Source organism: Parasteatoda tepidariorum, chromosome 3, assembly GCF_982258835.1.
Source record: "Parasteatoda tepidariorum strain Cologne lab strain chromosome 3, Ptep-v5.0, whole genome shotgun sequence".
Classification (NCBI taxonomy): Eukaryota; Metazoa; Arthropoda; class Arachnida; order Araneae; family Theridiidae; genus Parasteatoda; species Parasteatoda tepidariorum.
The window spans coordinates 39977880-39997905 of record NC_141757.1 but is presented as its reverse complement, the minus strand read 5'-3'; the positions used below and the strand labels follow the sequence as shown (position 1 = coordinate 39997905).

General features: G+C 32.0%; 1 protein-coding gene across 1 annotated transcript in view; it reads right to left on the bottom strand.

Annotated features, from left to right (window-relative positions):
* The window catches only part of LOC107442658 (adenylate cyclase type 10), a 103249-nt gene extending 86293 nt beyond the window's left edge, over positions 1–16956 (bottom strand). The window contains exon 1 of the mRNA XM_087159129.1: positions 16816–16956. The gene's annotated coding sequence lies outside the window, so the exon portion shown is untranslated. The remainder of the gene's footprint in view (positions 1–16815) is intronic.
* Positions 16957–20026: the final 3070 nt, after the last annotated feature.

Genomic DNA, 20026 nt, shown 5'->3' with positions numbered 1-20026 from the left:
AAAAGTTTTGTGTATCTGAACATAAAAAATGGTGACAACTATTTCCCAAGGAATCAAAATCCTAAGGATTGTTCCTGATGTTGTGAAACTTATAATGCTCTTTCACATTACTTGGTGCAAAGCGGCCAAAAACAACAACCATGTTAGTTATTTAGTTACACTAAAATTATTACAGTAAGATATGATACCCATCAAGAATCAGTAAATTTATTTTTACTAGACAATATAAAGTAAGAATCAGAAATTTAAGTTGCATGCATACTCTAATTCTTAATATAAAATGAGTTTGTAAATGAAAGATAAGCGTAGCAAAGAGGATTTTAAGAATAAATCGAATTAGGCTTAACAGAGCATGAGCGCATAGCACATATACATTATGAAATTTTTCATAGATTACATAGGTAATTAAAATATAGAAGTTTTCATTACGCAACTAAATACATACGTATCTTTAACGGAGAATTTTAGTTTCGACAGATGAAAAGCAATATTGAAGACAGCAGCAAACAATTGCCAACTCGTTATCGATTGTAAACACAGACGACATGGAAACGCGCCAACATTGGCGTTTTCTGAAGAGAAAATAGTTAACGTATTGTGCAAAAGCGAGTGATCTTTTAGCATTTTCGGTGTTTGGAGCTTGCTAATACCCTTTAAATTGTCTATGAAAGCTCAATTTGATGCTCTTTCACACAACTTTTAGGGTTGTTCAGCATGAAATTTTGAGAAATTTCAAGCTTTAAATTTTCCAGTATAGCTACGTAAAAAAACTAAAGCTTTTGTTAGAAAACACATTTAAATTTTACACTGTAGAAACGTGTTCTAGTTGTCTGGGCAAGTAAAAAATAACGTATTTCGAAATTTAATTTGCGATTTTAATATTGTTTAAAATAGAATTGTACAGTACTTTTAGAACGTTTTCTTATGTGAAAAGTTTGTCATCTAGATGATATTTCAAATATTATCATCAATGTATTAGGAGTCATTGGAAATCTTGGAATGACAATTTGGATTTTATTATATAGGATGATTTTGTGCCTTTGAAAATTATTCAGTAAAATAATTTTTAAATAAAACAATATTTGTTACTAATTATATTAATTAATTTGTAAGGTTTTCGTTGATTGTAGAAAATATAGATTGTAAAGAAATAATGATGCATGAAAGATATTAGACATCGATGACTTATGAAATTATTAATAATATAGGTTTTAAATTTCCTTGGTCTTTTTTAAAGATAAATTTGAAGAAACTAATAATTTTGTGATGAGATAAAACATATTTTGTAATTAAAAATAACTTTAAAATAACTCATTTTCCATAATTTAGTTTTGACAAGAAAGAACCAGAAGTACTGACAAAGTGTATCAGCTTCAACATTTGTTTATATATGAGTGTTACTGGCCAAATAAAAGCAGCATTGCTTTTGTGATGGTCCATTCTAATGCACTGAGGCAGCCATATATGTTACAGCTAACTAATTGAAATAGTTCAGTTTTGACCTGACATAACAAATTGAAATAAAATAATTAATAAAAAAAGAGAGAAAGAATAACTGCTTTTGATTAAACTGAGCTATAAGCTGACAATCGTCACATCTTATAAATACTAGGAAAAAAAAAACGTCTGCAGTTTTATTTGTAACAAACCCTAATGCTAAGCTAATAAGATACATGCAAGTGACATAGTGTGGGTATCTTGATTATGATTAGTTGCTGAAACGTGGCATTTGTTTACGTTAGCAACTGTTCTTTCGATTCTATTTCGAGTAAGCCAAGCCCGTTTAACATCAATTTCCTTAAGTGATGCGTTCTGTATTCTTACGCTAAGATGATTTCATAAAGATTTCAGTTCTTTCACTATATATTTTTTACTTAACGCAAAGACAGACAGGAAGCTATGTAGAACATGAATTTATAATTATGCATCGAAGTTGCCAGGTACACAAAACACAAATACATCACGGTTATATCAAAATACATAACAAATCTACGCCAAAGACGTCAGCGAGAAAGAATTATATTTAAACAAATTTGATGATTACGGCGCTTTATTTAATTAACTTCACGTTAATTAAATACAGCACCCTATATAATATATAGCTTTTTATATAATAGACAGCGACGTAATAGATCTAATTAACCTCACGATAATTAACATTCTAAATTTGTGGAGAAACTAAGATCAACTTTAACTCGCCATTTTGCTTGCAAGCCATCAGCTGGCTCTGACGTCATAAGTCATATGTGAGGTCACGTGTGAGGGTATCTGATCTTCTTGAAGTTCAAGTATCCAATTCTATGTAAAAAATGTATCTTTTAAATTTCCCAATCAAGCGGATTAATTGAAATTCGTAAATGAATTTTGAGAATGGATTCTAAAAATACGCCCTGCAAACTTTGCAGTTCTGGCACAAATGGTTTGGAAGGGCACATAGAGAGAAACTTTTAATTTTGTTATTATAGGTATGAAATTAAAAAAAAAAGAATAAAATACATTAAAAAGAAAAAATGATAATTTGAAACGTATTTTAACCACTTTTCTTTCCATTATTACTTTTACTATGCCCATTAATTAGCACTGCTAGTTAAACTTTATACCGAATTGGAATACAATTTGCTTAACAAACGGAACATTTAAATCACTTTCATGTCTCTCCGGGAACTATTCTAATTTTGCCAGTTTGATTGTCTTATCGTTCAAGTGTAAAGAAAGGTGATAAGAGAGGAATTAAATCAGGTATTATCTGGAGTTTTAGAGTAATGAGATGGGGGTTTTGACATCTGACGAGTTTAGTTTAACCCTCTAAACACCGACTAATTGGATGGGAAACGTGAGGCATGCATTTCCCAATCAACTCTATCAACTGAAAGTGTTATTATAACAGATTCCTCTTCAATGTTAACCTTTCGAAATGTTTATTTAATGGACAATTGTCACTGTATTATTTGAACAATGTGTATGCATAATTTTTAGAAATTAAATAACTGCACGAGCAATACTATAAGGCTGTATACTATCAAATGTGTTTTCGGGTGCTCAACTGGATTTTGATGATGTTTATTTCACCTTTAATTTCTTCATGAATTCAGTTATTTTATGATTGGTCAAAGATTAAAAACAATTGCGTTTTTCTTATCGATTTATCCTCAAATATTACTTAATCTGTTTAATATAAACTATTTTATAGAAACACATACACATTAATAAAATAAGGAATGTTAATAAGAGTAGTTATTTTTTATTAAAACAAAGCTTAATATGCTATTTTTTCGGGTTGTTCAGAAAGTAATTTTGTTTTCTTTTATTAAAATGAAAATCTAATTTTCTTATAGCGAATTAATAATTTATTGAATGACATATAGTAAATTCTGATCCATCACCTTTTTGCCCTATTTCTAGCAATACCATTATTCCCCGCGCATAAAATGTTTGTTACTTGCTGGCAAAAAACTGACCCAAGTGATTTTTCACTTCCTTGTTTGAAGTAACGGTTTTACCATCTGAAAGATTTTGTAGAGCTCGGAACACTGTTGTAGGCAACCCATTTCTTGTTTCCAGTGATTATGAGATCCAAATTTTTTTTTTTTGACGTTTGAGAGCTTCTCAAATCGCAGACGTCAACGCGACGGAATAATTTCGCTCTGTAAGAACATGAGGAACCACTAAGTCTTTCCTGGAGAAAAAACTAAGCCATACAGGCATATCTGAAGGGCAGATTTGTTGGCCACTCTTTCAGGGGCACCATATTAGGAGGGCCAACGTTGCTCCCGCTCAGTGAGAACAGATAGTACAGAGAATGAAAGGACATACATGTCTTGCCCCGGATTCGAACCCAGAACCTTTCTGATGCAAGGCTAGTTCTCTGGCCCCTACACAGGCCGGTCGGCTAGAGCTTTGAGATGAGAACTTAGGTTTTTCAAAGGGTAACGAACAATCGAATAGGATAAATCCAAATTTTCATCGATCTTAAGACTTGTTATTCGTGAGTTTACTATAATTAATGCCTTTATTCTGTCTCCATCGGCTTTAAATGGCGTAGTGAATTTTTATGCATCTTAATCGATATTTCGCTGGATTGAACATTTGCGAACCAGTTTTCGCACTGACGCACTGCAAATACATTTTCTCCATTCACACCTGACAACTTTTTTCTTGTTTTAACAGCATTTTTGTGGTTTCGATAGTAAAAATGTAAAAAAGTAATATCTAAGTAATCAGAAAATATAGATTAATCTGTAAGCATCATTTAATTTGTTCATCATATATAATGCAAACTATTCCATCAAAAAAATTTAAGGGGAAAAAGATTATTAGTAAGAAGACACTTTTTTTCAAAAATAAAAGCATAATAAGCTATACCATGATCCTAAAAGTTTCATTCGGAAACGTTCTGATGCATCAATAAATATTTATTCCAGCTAAAGAAAACGAAAAACAACGTTTCGAAGCATTTTTTTCTCATTTCTCCCAGAGATTATTCGAGCCCATTATTAAAATTGTAATCTCATCAACCTAAACATGCATCTCATTAAAAATAATAACCTTTACACTCAATAATATAACACATGCGTGATTAAGTAGTCTTTCCTGGAAGCTTTAACTTAATACTCCCTCTTTACTTTCTTTCTTTGTTTCATTTACTCGAGCTCTCTCCGTCTTTAAATTTTTATTAGTTTCCCCTGATTTTTCCTTCTATTCAAAGGTAATCTTAAGTAAACATCTTTCTTGGTATTAAACTGAGATAAAATGGAGGAAATAGCGAATGTAAATATTATCTGGGAAACTAAAGAAGATACTTTGGTAAACCTTTTACGACAGTTCTGCTTCGAATAATTTGATTTTTGCTGGTAAGAGGGGAGTATTGAGGATAAAGCGAAAGGGATGGGAACACTTATTATTAAAATACTAGTTTTCTGTTATTATCCTCATTGCGTTTGGTCGCAGATTACAGTAAATAAATTATTTATTCATGTAAAACTTTTTAATGAGGAAATTCTTTGCTCATCTAATTATTAATATGAAATTTCCGAAAAGTTGGACAGTTTAATTGGATTACAATAAACTTGCTCTTGTGATTAATTCTTATGGAACAGTGCCCCTCAAGTAAGTTTTTCCATGTTTCATAAAATAAAAAATTTAAGTATTTATACTTGCTAAGATAAAAAGAAATATTAAAAAGTCACTCGTATTTGTGAATTTATAATACAGTTTTATGATCATTATCATTTCTCTTCCCAAAGTTTTGGTCACTGGATTCATTCTACGATGAGCAAAAAAATAAACGGACATCCCTAAATAGCTTTTGATCTAATCTAATTATTAGATCTTTACGTTCTAAGACCCAAGTAATGAAATCAAATACCAAAACGTACTTTCTCTGAATAAACATACCCTTTTCTCGACGGATTTGGATTTTCGATCCTCTAATTAGTCACAATCTTTGAAATATGGTCCCAACAGTTTGGTTAGGAGAGTGATCCAATGTTTAAAATTCTTTATTTGGATTCGTATTTATTATTTGGAATCCTTTAGCTGGATTCATTTTACCTTTTGCGTTTTCCGCATAATCTGTAGAATATTTAAGCGAATCAAAGATTTTTTTGCATACAATTATAAAAGTCGAACACAATTATAAATACACAAGAAAACATTTTGTAAACAAAAAACTCTTTAGTCTTTAAACTGTCCAAAAATGGAAGGCTATTTTCCAAAAACAGTGTGTTTTCGTTGTCCACCATTCCTCTAATACGTTGTTGTTGTTGTTTCTAATCCCCAAGAGGTCCATCCCCATTAGACCAAATCCATAAGTCCAAAAATGTCCAGAAAGTCCAAAAAACAGATGAGGTTACTCGTACCTCATCTGTACTGCATCATCCTCTAATACGTACTCGGCAAAGCTTTGTTATCATTCTCCATAACGTGTTTCAAGATCTAAGCTGACTTACAAGGCACGTATTCTAATTATCACTTGCAAATATAGCTGATTTTATTTAAACAAATAGTTTTTTGGTCATGAAATAATATCAGCGAAACATTTGGTTTATTTTGCATTGATTGCAGAAATATAAGTTCTTGAAAATTTCAAGTTTGAAAAAAAAAAGGGTTAAGAACCCCAAAATTTTGTCAAAGGCGCAATAAATAATGAATTTGGGAAAAGTTCCTTCAAGATAAATTGTAAATACTTTGGTGTAATATCACTCAGTTGAGGAATTTAAAAAATTGGGCAAAGGAATACTTTTTTTCCTGGGTAACATCAAATTGGACGTCCATAGATGATTTAAAGGGTATAATTTAAATCTTAACTTAAAATTGAATAATCTGACAAAAAATATTACGCTTTCGCACCATACGAGAATATTTTCACTTGGAAAAAACACCAAAATTCCTGCATTTCGAATATTAAGAAATCCAGAAATGATAAGTTGAATATCGCGTGTAGATTACGATCTGGAATCAGGTGAGGAGAAGTTTTCTTTTTTCATCTCTGTTATTTATCAACAGAAGCAAAAATTCAACGTTATGTCTTTATTTGTGTAAAACGGATAATTATATATAAATTTTTTGAATCTCTGACTGTATTAACTAATTTTATGGAGTACAATTTCTATCCACCATCCTTTTATTTCGGCCTAGTTCTAATTAGTTTTAAGATTCTCTCGATACTCGAATGTTTTCACGAATGTTTGATTTGCAAATTAATTTTATTTAAAAAAGTACTGTATACTAAAGTAATGATTTTTATTTCATATTGCATTGTAAAAATTTTATTGTATTGCAACTTTAATGATTCTTATCTTACGGTAATGATAAATCTTAATTGTTCTTGTCGTAAGCCATTAAGGCAAGCGGTGAGATTGTTCTTTTCTTCTAGTAGCTGTATCCATGGCCAAGAATTCAACTTCTGCCACACCCATGCGTTACACCCGTTTATAAGGCGGACCATCCATTCATTCATCCACAGATAGTAATTTTGACCTGAACCGGAGATCGATCAATCCTCAGTTAAGTACCCACAGAGGTATAATTTGTTATGGGAACATGGATGACTTTGTGACTCTACAGATTTAACGTGCACCAGTCACCATTTACTACACGGGGAATCTTCGATCGGCTGGATTCAAACTCCCGTTCTCATGAGAGTGAGCCCAGCTCCCTGCCGACCAGGCTATCCCGCTCCATAAAAAATCTTAGTATTATTGAATGACAATATTGGTAATGGCTACTTTACACCAAGTAGTGTAAAAAAAACATCGTAGTGAAACACAAGATCCAAATGTTATAGAAGGCGTTTCACTACACCAATTTGCTGTAAAATAGTTGCCACTATTTTTGGTGTTGTCACCAAATTTTTTTGCCATGTACTGATTAAAATTAATTTCAAATGATTTCACGCTTCACCTTTTAGTTCTGCTAATAAGTTGCTATTTCAAAAAATTTTGTTAAGAAAATATACATTAAATTTTGAATTTATTACTCACTATGAAAATTTTATTATAATTTTATTATTTAATCTTTAAAATGTATGCCTTAAACTCTAAGCACTGGTTCTGAAATTTTCTGAATTTCTAGCTAAAAGCTTTCCTGCATCAAAAAAACTGGTTTCTGTCATGTTTTTCAATTAGAGAGTAGTGCATAGCAGCGAAATTTCTGTAAAATTAGACTCACGATTTCAACGCTCGGAGGATTAAAGCGCAATATTCTGATTTCGAAGAAAAGTCTTAATGAAAGTAATTTTTTTACAGGATTTTAGTCTTTTCATAAAAGGAATGAAGTAATCTTAGCGACATATTCGAGGCAAAATAGTAATTTTGATACTTAAAACTTATGATAACATCGAAATTGACAAAAAAAGTTTTTTTTTTTTCGCAATTAGAAATTTTTTTTTTCTTCCTGAACCTAAAGAAAATGTCTGTTAAAAATAATATTCAGCCCTATTAGTGAGTGATTGATAGTAAACATCTGAAAAACGTTTTTTTAATTATAACTTTTTTTAATTGAAATCTAAATAAATGCTTTTTGAATTAGTTGTATATTCTTGTGCATTTAAATTTAAAGCTAATTCTTTACTCTCGATAACACTTATAACTCATTCACTTCACTGCATTGACTTGTATAAAATCTCAATAGAAAAATAACTTCTATATACATTTTACAATGTGTACAATTTCTATTTGTATGAAATAGCAAAATCTTCCCTCCCCAAACTTTCATTTCTTTATAGGAAAAATCGTATTTTCTTCCGAATAGTTGCAAACTAAAATCTGTTATTAAATTTTCTCAATTTTATTTGGTATTTTGGAAATTCTTTCTCATCCTGTAAAGTTTTTTTTAGCACTAAAAGTTTCAACGAAAAAATCCTATGTAGTTTTTTTTATAAATTGAATCAATCTAGAAAAATTCTTTATTTCAGTTGTTGCAATTTAGAGTTTGTCAATTGGGGAAATAAAATAGAAAAGGCTCATTTATTTCTGGAATTTTTTATATCCTGTTTCATCAAATTCTTTAAAGCAGACAGAAATATTTGTGCACATTTTCGACAAATAATAGAAAAGTGTTATTAGAAAAAGAATTGCAAGTAAAGATGGTAGATGACATTAAATTTTTTTTTATTTTCATATGTTTGATACTTTTTGTTACAAAATGTTTTTTTTGATGCAAAGAAAGCATTTAATTTATAAAAATGTCAAAACTTAAAATATATAAAAAAAGTAAATATCGATAGATGAAAAAGAAAATTCATTTCTTTATAAATAATGTTTGTAAGATTGTATACTATCTTTAAAATTTTATTGAAGATTTTGTTATCGAAGGAATAACATTTCTCAATTGAATTTTACAAAACGTTTTTTGGGTGCGTTTCTTAATATGAGATTATGATAATTTTTATTTATTTTTAAACCATCGTTGAACAGCAGACCCAATTTTGAGTTTACGACAACCACTGCTCTAATCCGTAATTATAATTTTGAACCCTATCCAGAGGACAAAGTAACTACAGGATCAATATTGAGATATTGAATTCGTGCAGGACTTTTTGAAGAAATTAATCCGCATCTGCATTACATGGTGTGAAAAACCGCGAAAAACTCCCACATTAGACCTGGCAAAGAGTTTCTAACCCATGATCCATCTAACACTGAGAATAATTTATATCAAGACTGTGGTCAGTGCGAGCCGGGTGTGGGATTCGTATCGACCAGGGTCACCTCATTGGGAGGCGAGTGCTCTATAACCTGAGCTATCACAGCTCAGGTTATGATCTAGGTTTTTTATTTTATTTTATAACCGTCGTTGAACAGCCGACCCAATATTGGGTTTACGACAACTAACGTTCAACACCGTAGCCTTGTAATTTTGAAACCCTATCCAGAAGACAAGGGAACTCCTGGATCAAGAATTGGGGGAGCGGGCATTTTTGCCTTCGTGGAGGACTTTTTTGATGGAACTAACCCGCATTTGCGTTACATGGGGAGGAAAACCATGAAAACCTCCTACAGATAGCCTGGCGGCAAGGGGACTCTAACCCATGATCCGTCTACCACTGATGATATTTTACGACAGCATGGTCGGTGCGAGCCGGGTGAGGAATTCGTATCCACCAGCCATTACTGGGATTTGAACCCGGTTCACCTCATTAGATGGTGAACGCTCCATCCCCTAAGCCGCCATGGCTCAGGTTATGATATTTAAAATTATTACCATATTTGGTTGTAATCTTAAATAAAATTCTAATTCATGTTATATTCCATTTTTATAATAGTTTTTGTTATTTCACTTTCGTGTGCGTGGTGATGGAATCTTTCAATTAAATTTTCTACCATTTCCGATTAGTTAAACATTCAACTTTCTATTGAAGCTCTTTGCTGAATGACAAAGCAAGTTTGAACCATCACTTGTTCGTCACAAGTAGAATGCATCGAGATTAATCAACACCTCCTAGAAGTCTGAAGGCCTCAGCACGGATCAATTTAGTAGTCCGATGTGACGAAGTTAACTGCGCAGTTGATGAAAAATAAAAAAGAAGTCATTACGTTCGGGGTACTAAGCTGCGCAGTGGTTGAAAATACGAAATATGTCATTACGTTTGGACTACTAAAGGATATTTATGGTAACCCGTGCAGAGGCCTACTCTTTTCTAGGAGGTGTTGATGCAGTCCGCACCCATCTCGCACCGAACATAGTGCTGACGTAAAATATCCTCAGTGGTAGACGGATCATGGGTTAGTGTCCTTCAGGCCAACCATGGGAGGCTTTCATGGTTTTAATCTCCTCTCCATGTAACGCAAATAGGGTTAATTCAGTTAAAAAGTTCTCCACGAAAGCAAATTTCCTCAAATACTTGATCCAAGAGTTTTCTTGTCTTCTGGATTCAAAATTATAATACTATAAATTTAAACATTAGTAGATCCAAAATTGGTTGGTCTGTTCTATCACAGTTATAATGTAAAATGAAATTAAAGATTTATAAATAATTGCAGCATTATCTCTGTGCTTAACTACTCGTATAATACCAGTTTCAAGCCTTTCTTAATTGGAACAGGCAGAATTTATCGCCACTTTTTTGCAAAAAGATCTTATTTTTATATTTCTCAACAAAAAAAAATGATGATGGCTCTCCTGGAAAACAAGAAGTGTACCTCTTTGCCTTTAGGCTTGTCATTATTGACAAGGGGCAACATCATCATTAAATAGTAACAAAAACATCATTAAATAGTAATTTTATCATTCTGTTGAATTTTTGCATGACGAATTTCCAAGTAACGATATTGTGAAAATGTTGTAACATTTAAGTTTTTTTTAATTACCTTTCAATGGTTGCGCATACCCTAAAGTATTAAAGTTACCTTTTAATATTTAGTTTACGATATTCTTTGTAAGCATATTTTAAGAATTCGTTTCCCAAATTTGATATACAAGTATTTCAAAATAGTTATTTTATATTTCGATTAACTCTTGGCATTAGCACTGAAAAAAAATAATAACTATACAAAATAAATAATTTGCACTAAAATATTTTCTTGAATTCTTTAAATAATACGATTCTCCATTTCTTAAAAAAGAAAGGCTAAATACTTTTGTAAGTAGTTCCAAGTCATTCATTGGATTAGCAATAAGAGAAAAAAAATGTCGTCATTCGAAAAAGCAAGAGCGCAAAAGAAGTCATTAGAAAAGAAGAATCGTAAAACTTTCGGTTGCTGTAATTCTTTTTTGATCAGAAATTCATACTTTAATATATTGTGTTGAAGAAAATGTTATTTAATTTGTTAAATGAGTTTTTATGTTACCTTGGTAGTTCAGAAAAGCAGTTTTTGTAAATTTGACAGAAATGAATGCATTCATAATTTTAAATTGTCAAAAAAATCATAATGAAAATAATATTTTTAAAAACCACGTTTTTGTAGTGGAGAATAATAATTAAAAAACAAAAATTTAAAAAACGAAGAACGTGGGGAGCAGGAAATACATAACAGTAATAGTATGTGTGTTCATGAGAATATGTGTGCATGTGTTTGAGTAAGAAAATGTGTATATGTACTGTTATGTATTTCATGCGCCCCACGTTTTTCGTTTTTCAAATTTTTGTTTTTTAATTATTATTCTCCACTACAAAAATGTGGTTTTTAAAAAAATTATATATTTTTTAATTTTTTCTTTGTACTCACTTCCAAAATCTCAATTTTTTCACTCACTGTATACAAAACTTTTCAACTGACATGTGTCACTAATTTGAAATAATTGAATCGACAACGAAAGACAATCGCAAAAATATTAATTTTTCTTTAATTTTAATTTTATTTTACTTCGTATGTCTTTTTTTTTCGTCATTGTCATGCATTGTCATCCAATTCTGAACTATGCGCCAAATGGAATTTAGTTTGAAATCGATTACAAAATTCCCCCCGAACAGACATACACGAAGGCAAGTTGATATAAACGTGGTAATAAAAAAGTATATTAATTGAAAAGTAATCTTAATCATTTGTTGTTTTTGTTCATTAAATTCTTATTGTCTATTGAATATAAAAGAATCTAATAAAATAAATATAAGTAAAATTTAAATATTTGATTAGTAAGACTGACTTTAAAATGAGCTAAAGATATTTTATCGGTTAGTGAAATTTATCTTTTTAATATTTTTTTTTATTATGTTAACATCGTTATTAACTTTTAAAAGTCTATTTATGCTTAACTTTATGACCGATAATTTTGAATTAGAAAGTAAAGAAAAAACAATATTTGTTTAAATTAAAATATTGTATTTATGAAGTTTTTCTCTAGGATTTAATTTTATTTTTAAGTCCTTATTGTTAAATTTTTCTAATTTAATTTGAAAGCTAATTTTCACGAAAATATAACAAAAAAATAGGAAAAAATGTAAATAAAGTGTTATAGAGGTTACTCCGATTTTATAATAACTATAAATATGACGATGCATTTGTCCCCCCCTATAACAAATATAAATTACAATATCCGAGTTATACATTTGTTCTAATTAGAATGAATACTAATTCGTTGTAAATGATCTCAAAATACTGAGTTATATTGAAGCTTCTGATAATTAGAATTCGTCTGAAATAATCTAAAGATTATTCAGAAATAATCTTTAGATTATTAAAAAAGACAGTTTACTTCTATGAGAAAGTTTAGATTTAAAAACAGCTCAGATTCTGTCTCGAAATAATCTAAAGAATGTTATAATACTTTTAATTTTGTTGTTAAAATTATCTATAAATGTATGCATTACGTATTAAAATTATTAGTAATGTATGTATGCAATATGTATTAAAACATCTATCTTCTCTCGGAATAAGATGCAAAAATCAAAACGTTAACTGTTGTATTTAATTTGTTGCTCATATGAAACAAGACATTTTATAATTTGTAATTTTATTTTGCTAATCTGCTTAGAAAACAAAAATAATAAAAATAAGACATGGAGATATTTTTAGTTTGATTAAAATTTTCAAATATTTGCAAGTATAATATTTATTTAGAAAAAGTAAATTTCTTAAATATATACTAGATTTCTCGTTTAAAAATTCGTTAGTTTTTTCAATAAAATATGTAGTAATTTCAGAATAGTTGAAATGGAAACTTTATATTTTTTGGCACAGATATTTTCACATCCAAGTTTCAGAAAATCATTATTTGTTTTATCAATTAACTTGTTATAGTGTAAAATTAATCATTCATTATTTAGAAAAGATTCTATCTGAAGACATAATACTGCGTATTAGTGTAATATTCTCGGGACTGATTAAGTGGAAAATTAACTTGCTATGGTGAAAAATTAATCATTCATCATTTGAAAAAGATTCTATCTCAAGACATAATACAGCGTATTGGTGTAATATTCTCGGGGCTGGTATAAGTCGAAATACCAATAAACCAGTCTCTCGTGACATTGTAGTTTTTTTTAATTTTTTTTAATGAATAACTTGAAAAAAAAAGTGCTTGGTAAGAATAATTCTCCTAAGGCAAATAAACGAACAAAAGTACCAGAAACACATACTTCAATAAGTTCGCCTTCTAGGTATTTAAATTGTAAATTTAAATTAAAGAAACTTATCTTTAGAAATTACGGATTGCTTGTCGGAAATTACAAAATGATTTCAAATTTCTCCGTCTGCAATTATAACCCAAGGCAATTTCTTGTTCAGGTTTCATAGAATTCGTTTTTAGAACTAAAGCTCCTGTATTCAATGGTAAATTAAACATTCCTTTCAATAAATTAGACATTTAATCTTTCTCAAAGGCATTTCAAACAAAGTTTAATCAGGAATTTCCTTCGGAACAAGGTTGGTACTTCGAGCAATCACCGTCCAATTAAAGCATCCATCGTCTGTTCTAATCACCTAATATCCGAGATTAAATTAGAATTTTATCGAACCGTATAGGTACCTGTTCTTTTAAGGAAGCTCTTTAATAAAAATGACGAATTAATTACTTGGGAAGAATTTGAATGTACTTTTTAGATAACGAGGGAATTACCAAATTAGTTACGAACATATTTTGCAAATCTTCTAATAACGAATGCTTCGGGCTCTCTCAATAGAAATCTAATAATTTTGGAATATTTAGAAATTTATTGTAAGTAAAGCATTTCAGAATAAATTTCAGCTCGGGATATTCGCATCTTCCCTATTCTGATAAAAGTTATTTTCAATTGCAATTATTATATATTAAATATGGAACCAAATTTAGTTACAGACATTATAATATATAAATCTTTCTATTTAAATAATTCAAACGATTTTTTTAAAAATTAAATGCATGGAATGTTTTATCTTCTGCACTTTATAGTGTAGTTCTATTTATCTGAGCTATTCAGATTATCATCAAATTTAATATTTTAGATGAATAGATAAACGAACACCAGGTAATTCTGTTTACCTATGTGTGTATCTATGGCATCTGAATCTCTCTCTCTCTCTGTATATTCATATATGTACATACGGAATGGCTCATGCGAGTCTTCTATAATAATTCTTAGCTAAAAGTAGAATATCTTGTGAATTTTAAATTTTAAAATATGGAAATCATTCTTTCATGAACAACCAGAAATGTCAACCTATTTAAAAGATTATTTACTAAAGTTAATGGGTAATAATTATTGGAAATTCTACACATTAAGGATATTCCCCATAGTCTATATAGCGTCATCTGTTAAAACGAAACAAGACAACTTAAATATTCGATTAAAAGACTTTCTTGCAACCCATTTCCTTTCAGAGTCCCTGAAAAAAGACGGGATAGACAAATTTTTAATGATGTAACTGCTAGTTAAACTTCGGATCAAAAGACCAAACCCCAAGGCCCAAGAATTTTCCATAAGATGCTAATCTTAACAGAAACCAAATTATGCACAGTCAATGCAAATTCCCTTTTTTTTCTTCCGAAGAACTTATAATCATGATCGGCTTCATTTCCGAAACATTTTAACCATCATTGGCAAATTATTACGTAGAGAGCCCTGGTGGCTCGGAGGATAGAGAGTTCGGATCCTGGTGAACTGGGTTCGAATCCATGCGATGACTAGTCGATGCCAATTCCGTACCCAGCTTGAATCAATCACGGTGCTGACGTAAAATATCCTCAGTGTTTGACGGATCATGGGTTAGAGTCTCCTTGCGTCAGGCTAACTATGCGAGGTTTTCGTGGTTTTCCTCTCCATGTAACGCGAATGCAGGTTACTTCCACCAAATGGTAAATTTCTCCCTATGCCTGATCCAGGAGTCAACGACGGTACATTCAACGACGGTTACAAAATAAAATTATTACGTAGCAAGAACGGAATCGAGGTACTGAAAATAAAGTTTCTAGAAACTATCAATCATCTGATAGTTTCTAATTTTTTATTGGGGGGGGGTTTCAATGAAACTGAAATAATTAATATTATTAAATTACAAGTAAAATTTCATAAATTTTACTTGAACGTTATATTTTTGAAGTTTATGTTCGTGAAGTATTTCAGTAAAGAAAATTATATCTTATTTAGGAGAAACCTATATTATTTAAGCAAATTAATTCAAATCGAATATTTTCATTTTAAATTGGAATTCAATATTTTTCATCATACAAAATATAAGCATAATATATTTAAAGAAAAAGAAACTGCTTTAATCAATGTCGTTACTGGGAAATTAGTGCCATTTTTACTTAATCTTTAATCCCGAAGATAATCTATATTTAATATTTCTGTCAGCAAACAATCTGCTGAACAATTGGCATCGCTTTTCAGAAAGGCAGATTTACAGCTGTTTTTTCCATTCCTCTCTATTTGTGCAATCAAGTAACCATCCTGTCAATCATCTCAATGGTTTTACGATACTGCTGAAAATCGTGCATTTCCAATAATGATTTCGTATAATAAATGCCCTACCAGTGTTAATAAGTACATAAATTAATTTATTGTGCATAACTTTGAAACTAATGAATTGAGGGTAATATTTGCGCCATGGCTGAAGCTTCGTGGTAGCAAATAGTATTTTTATTTCTCATGTACTCTCATCCAAAGAAGCATGGCGTCAAAACCATTACTTTTGCTGTACTCTGTAAAATTGCTCTAAAATTCTGATTCCAAGTTTCCTGTTGGTTCCCAAAGTATGAATTGCCTGCAGTAACTTAATAAATCTAGCATTACCACCCTCAAAAGCTTACTGATCTGGAAATAGTTCCCAGATGCGAACACAAATCTACTCTTAACATATTTTATTAATCAAGATGAATGATGTAATCTACGAGAAAATACAACTTCTGGAAATCATTTAGTCCTTATACATACAAATTTAAAAATTTTGAAACATAGAATCAACTTTTAAAATTTGTAAACTATAGATAAAAAACAATTTAAAATTTAATTTAAAATCACCAAAAATTTCAGAAGATAAATTTGAACAAGAATTGAGTTATAAAAAAAAGATTTTCACAAAGTATAACTTACGTTAAATAAAGTTGTCCACTGAAATATTTAAATTTTTAAACATTTTAAATCAAACTACTTAGTTATTAGTTGAAAATCAATTTTCACTTTTAAAAGAAATTTGCTTTTGTCAATCTTTTAGTATACACAATTTTTCAAATATCTGATTCCGTTCGAAAAATAAATTTCACAATTTCAATTTATGCCACACAATTTTCCATTGCTAAAACTGTTATATTAAACTTTTAAATATGGTACTAACGTTAATCTTCTCATACAAATGGAAGCTTCAGGTTCGTCACTCATATAATAAATTTAACTATCCTAATGTAACTTCAGAAATAAATTTACCACTAAAAAGTAAACTTTGGTTAATCTGAAGGACTTACCTATTTAAAAACAGGCTGGATCTACAAATTAAATTCGTAACCAGATACATGATATACAATTATTTCGCTTAATTTAAATAAAATGTAGAATAATTTTAAAATTTGTTTGTTTTGAACAAGTTTAAAAAAAAATGATTTTCAAGACTACAGGATTTGTAGATTTGTAGAGTTCGACGAGCTCTTTGCTTTTTCTTACAGCTCTATATTTCCATTTATGTGGTCGAGGATTGATTGATAGCTGAAGGTGGTCTTGTTGTTGTTGTTAATTTACGTCGCACTAGAGCTGCAGAATGAGCTATTGGCGACGGTCTGGGAAACATCCCGGAGGATGATCCGAAGACATGCCATCACAATTTTGATCCTCTGCGGAGGGGATGACACCCCCGCTTCGGTAGCCCGACGATCTGCGCGCGAAATCGAGCACTTTACGATAGCACAGTTTAACGAGGACCAATACCGCACACCCTCGGTCCCTACGCAGACTGATCCAAGTGGTCACCCACCCGCACACTGACCGCAGCCAAGGATGCTTGACTTCGAGCTGAAGGTGGTAGATAAGTTAGAATCGGTTTGCGGATAGGAAAAATTTGCTGAGGGTTTTGAGTTTGGTCCGAGGGAGACTACAGGATTGGAACTTTAGATCTCTGGATAGGTTGCCAAGTTAACCTGTTATTATTGGTTTATTCGAATTATTATTGGAATTACATTCATTTGCAAGCTTGTGTGCTCAATTTAGTCTTATGCACCTTTGTCAAATAGAAGGACAGATTGCACAACACAGAGGAGAAAAGCACGAAGTTACATCCAGTGGGATTCAAACCCGCTACCTCCACGCTTTGCACAGCGTTTGGCAGGCGATACCGTTCTGACAGGGATGCCCCTTTGTCATTATTAAAAGATTTGAATTTAGAGTACGCCAAGACTCAGACAGGTGCTTCATATTTTATACCACAATTAAATTAAATTAGATGACCACATTCAGGCCACCGAATGACCCTCTAGTAGGAGTTAACATTGTCTCTGACATCAATTTACTGACGTAGCGTACCCACTACTGGACATTCCTTGTGTGTATTAATAGGTAGGTACTTTATCTACGTCTCACTGGAGTTTTACAATGGGCTATTGGTGACAGACAGGGGGAAACATCACTGAGTATGATCCGAAGACATATAATGACAATTTTGATCTTCTGGAGAGCTGTTCTCACTTGTGAAGTCACTTCTTGAATCTAGACACATAGCCCATTGTGCAGCTCTAGTGCGACGTAAATGAACAAATCAAATCAAATTGAATTTAGACACAGATCTGAAGCGAAAGGAAATTTCGCCAGATCCCTGTTTCTATGGTAATACTCAGAAACCGACCACAAGTTCGATTCTACAGTATTAACAAATACGTATATCGCATGTACTCCATGGTTCTTAGAGTCTAGGATCAAACCCTGGTCCCTTTGGACGGGAGTTGGATTCTCTAACCACTGGGCAACCCCAGCGATGTGGGCAACAATCCAACAGCAACATAACTGAGCTGTAATCAAAGCTAAAATAGCAGAGTGTACTTATACTTTTGGAGCCGTACAGACTCGTCCGTCAAACACTGTGAAAAGCGTAGAGGTAGCGGATTCAAATCCCGTTGTTAACCAGGATGTATCGTCGTGCTGCCCTTCTTTGTATTGTGCTATCTGTTCCTCTATTTGACAAAGGTATATAAGCCTAAATTTGAGCACACAAACCTATAAATGTATGTAATTCTAATAAACAATAAACATTGAAACTTTTTTATGCGTGAATAAGCAAACAATCTCTATTGTTGCCAGTGATGCACTCAATATGAGCATTAAAAATGCACTTAAAAATAAATGTAGGCAAATGGGAGGTATAACGAGGAAAATGTTAAATGCACCATTGAGTAATACTTACTTCAAGCATCTAGTTAGATCTCAGAACTGACGAAAACCTTTACTGTTGCATATTGTGCCCTGTATCTAATTAGTTAATGTAGTAGTAGTAAGTCACACGAATTGCTTAGAAACTATTAAGCTCTCATAATAGTTTAATTGAGTGAAAATCACCGAAGTCAAGCATCACTGGCCGCGGTCAGTGTGCGGGTGGGTGACCACTTGGATCAGTCTGCGTAGGGACCGAGGGTGCGCGGTATTGGTCCTCGTTATACTGTGCTACCGTAAAGTGCTCGACTTCACGTGCAGGTCGTCGGGCTACTGAAGAGGGGGTGCCATCCCCTCTGCAGAGGATCAAAATTGTGATGGCATGTCTTCGGATCATCCTCAGGGATGTTTCCCAGACCGTCGCCAATAGCCCACTGTGCAGCTCTAGTGCGACGTAAATGAACAACAACAACAATTAATTTACTGAAAATCAATATTCAATGTATACTATTCAATTGAAAGTTTTTAAATTCTGTTAAAGACATGAACCTGCAATCTTTTGTGCTTAAGTCTCTAACATTTGCCTTTAATTAGCTGCACTGATGTCCTTTGTAGCAAATTGATAAGCTGTTAACGTTTGAAAAAATTGCCTCAAATAATAAGGCAACAAAAATACTGTAATTGAGACTGCGGAAAAGAAGATCACAGGCGCAGCATGGTCCCTCTGTATGACAAGAAAAGCGCCTAAATTTTTTGAGCCAACGCATGCGCACATCTTTCATCCATCATAGCGTCTCTAAACTTGTTTAACAACAAATTTTTTGCTATCTTTAAAGTGACTGTTTAAAGTGACATCTTTAAGTGACAGATATCTATTTAAATTATACACCTATGTTAAAATAATAAATTATATTTATCTTTTAATGGATTCGTCACGAGTGAATATTTTCCTTGTTTAATAAGTGAACCTTGTTCAAAACCATATAAGTCTGTAAAGAACAAAAGCAGACGGGGTTTGAGTCACTTTTCATTAGCTGTTTACATGAGTGGGGGGAGACAAGGTTGTTGTTAATTTACGTCGCACTAGAGCTGCACAATGGGCTATTGGCGACGGTCTGGGAAACATCCCGGAGGATGTTCCAAATACATGCCATCACAATTTTGATCCTCTGCGGAGGGGATGGCACCCCCGCTTCGGTAGCCCGACGACCTGCGCGCGAAGTCGAGCACTTAACGGTAGCACAGTTTAACGAGGACCAATACCGCACACCCTCAGTCCCTACGCAGACTGATCCAAATGGTCACCCACCCGCACACTGACCG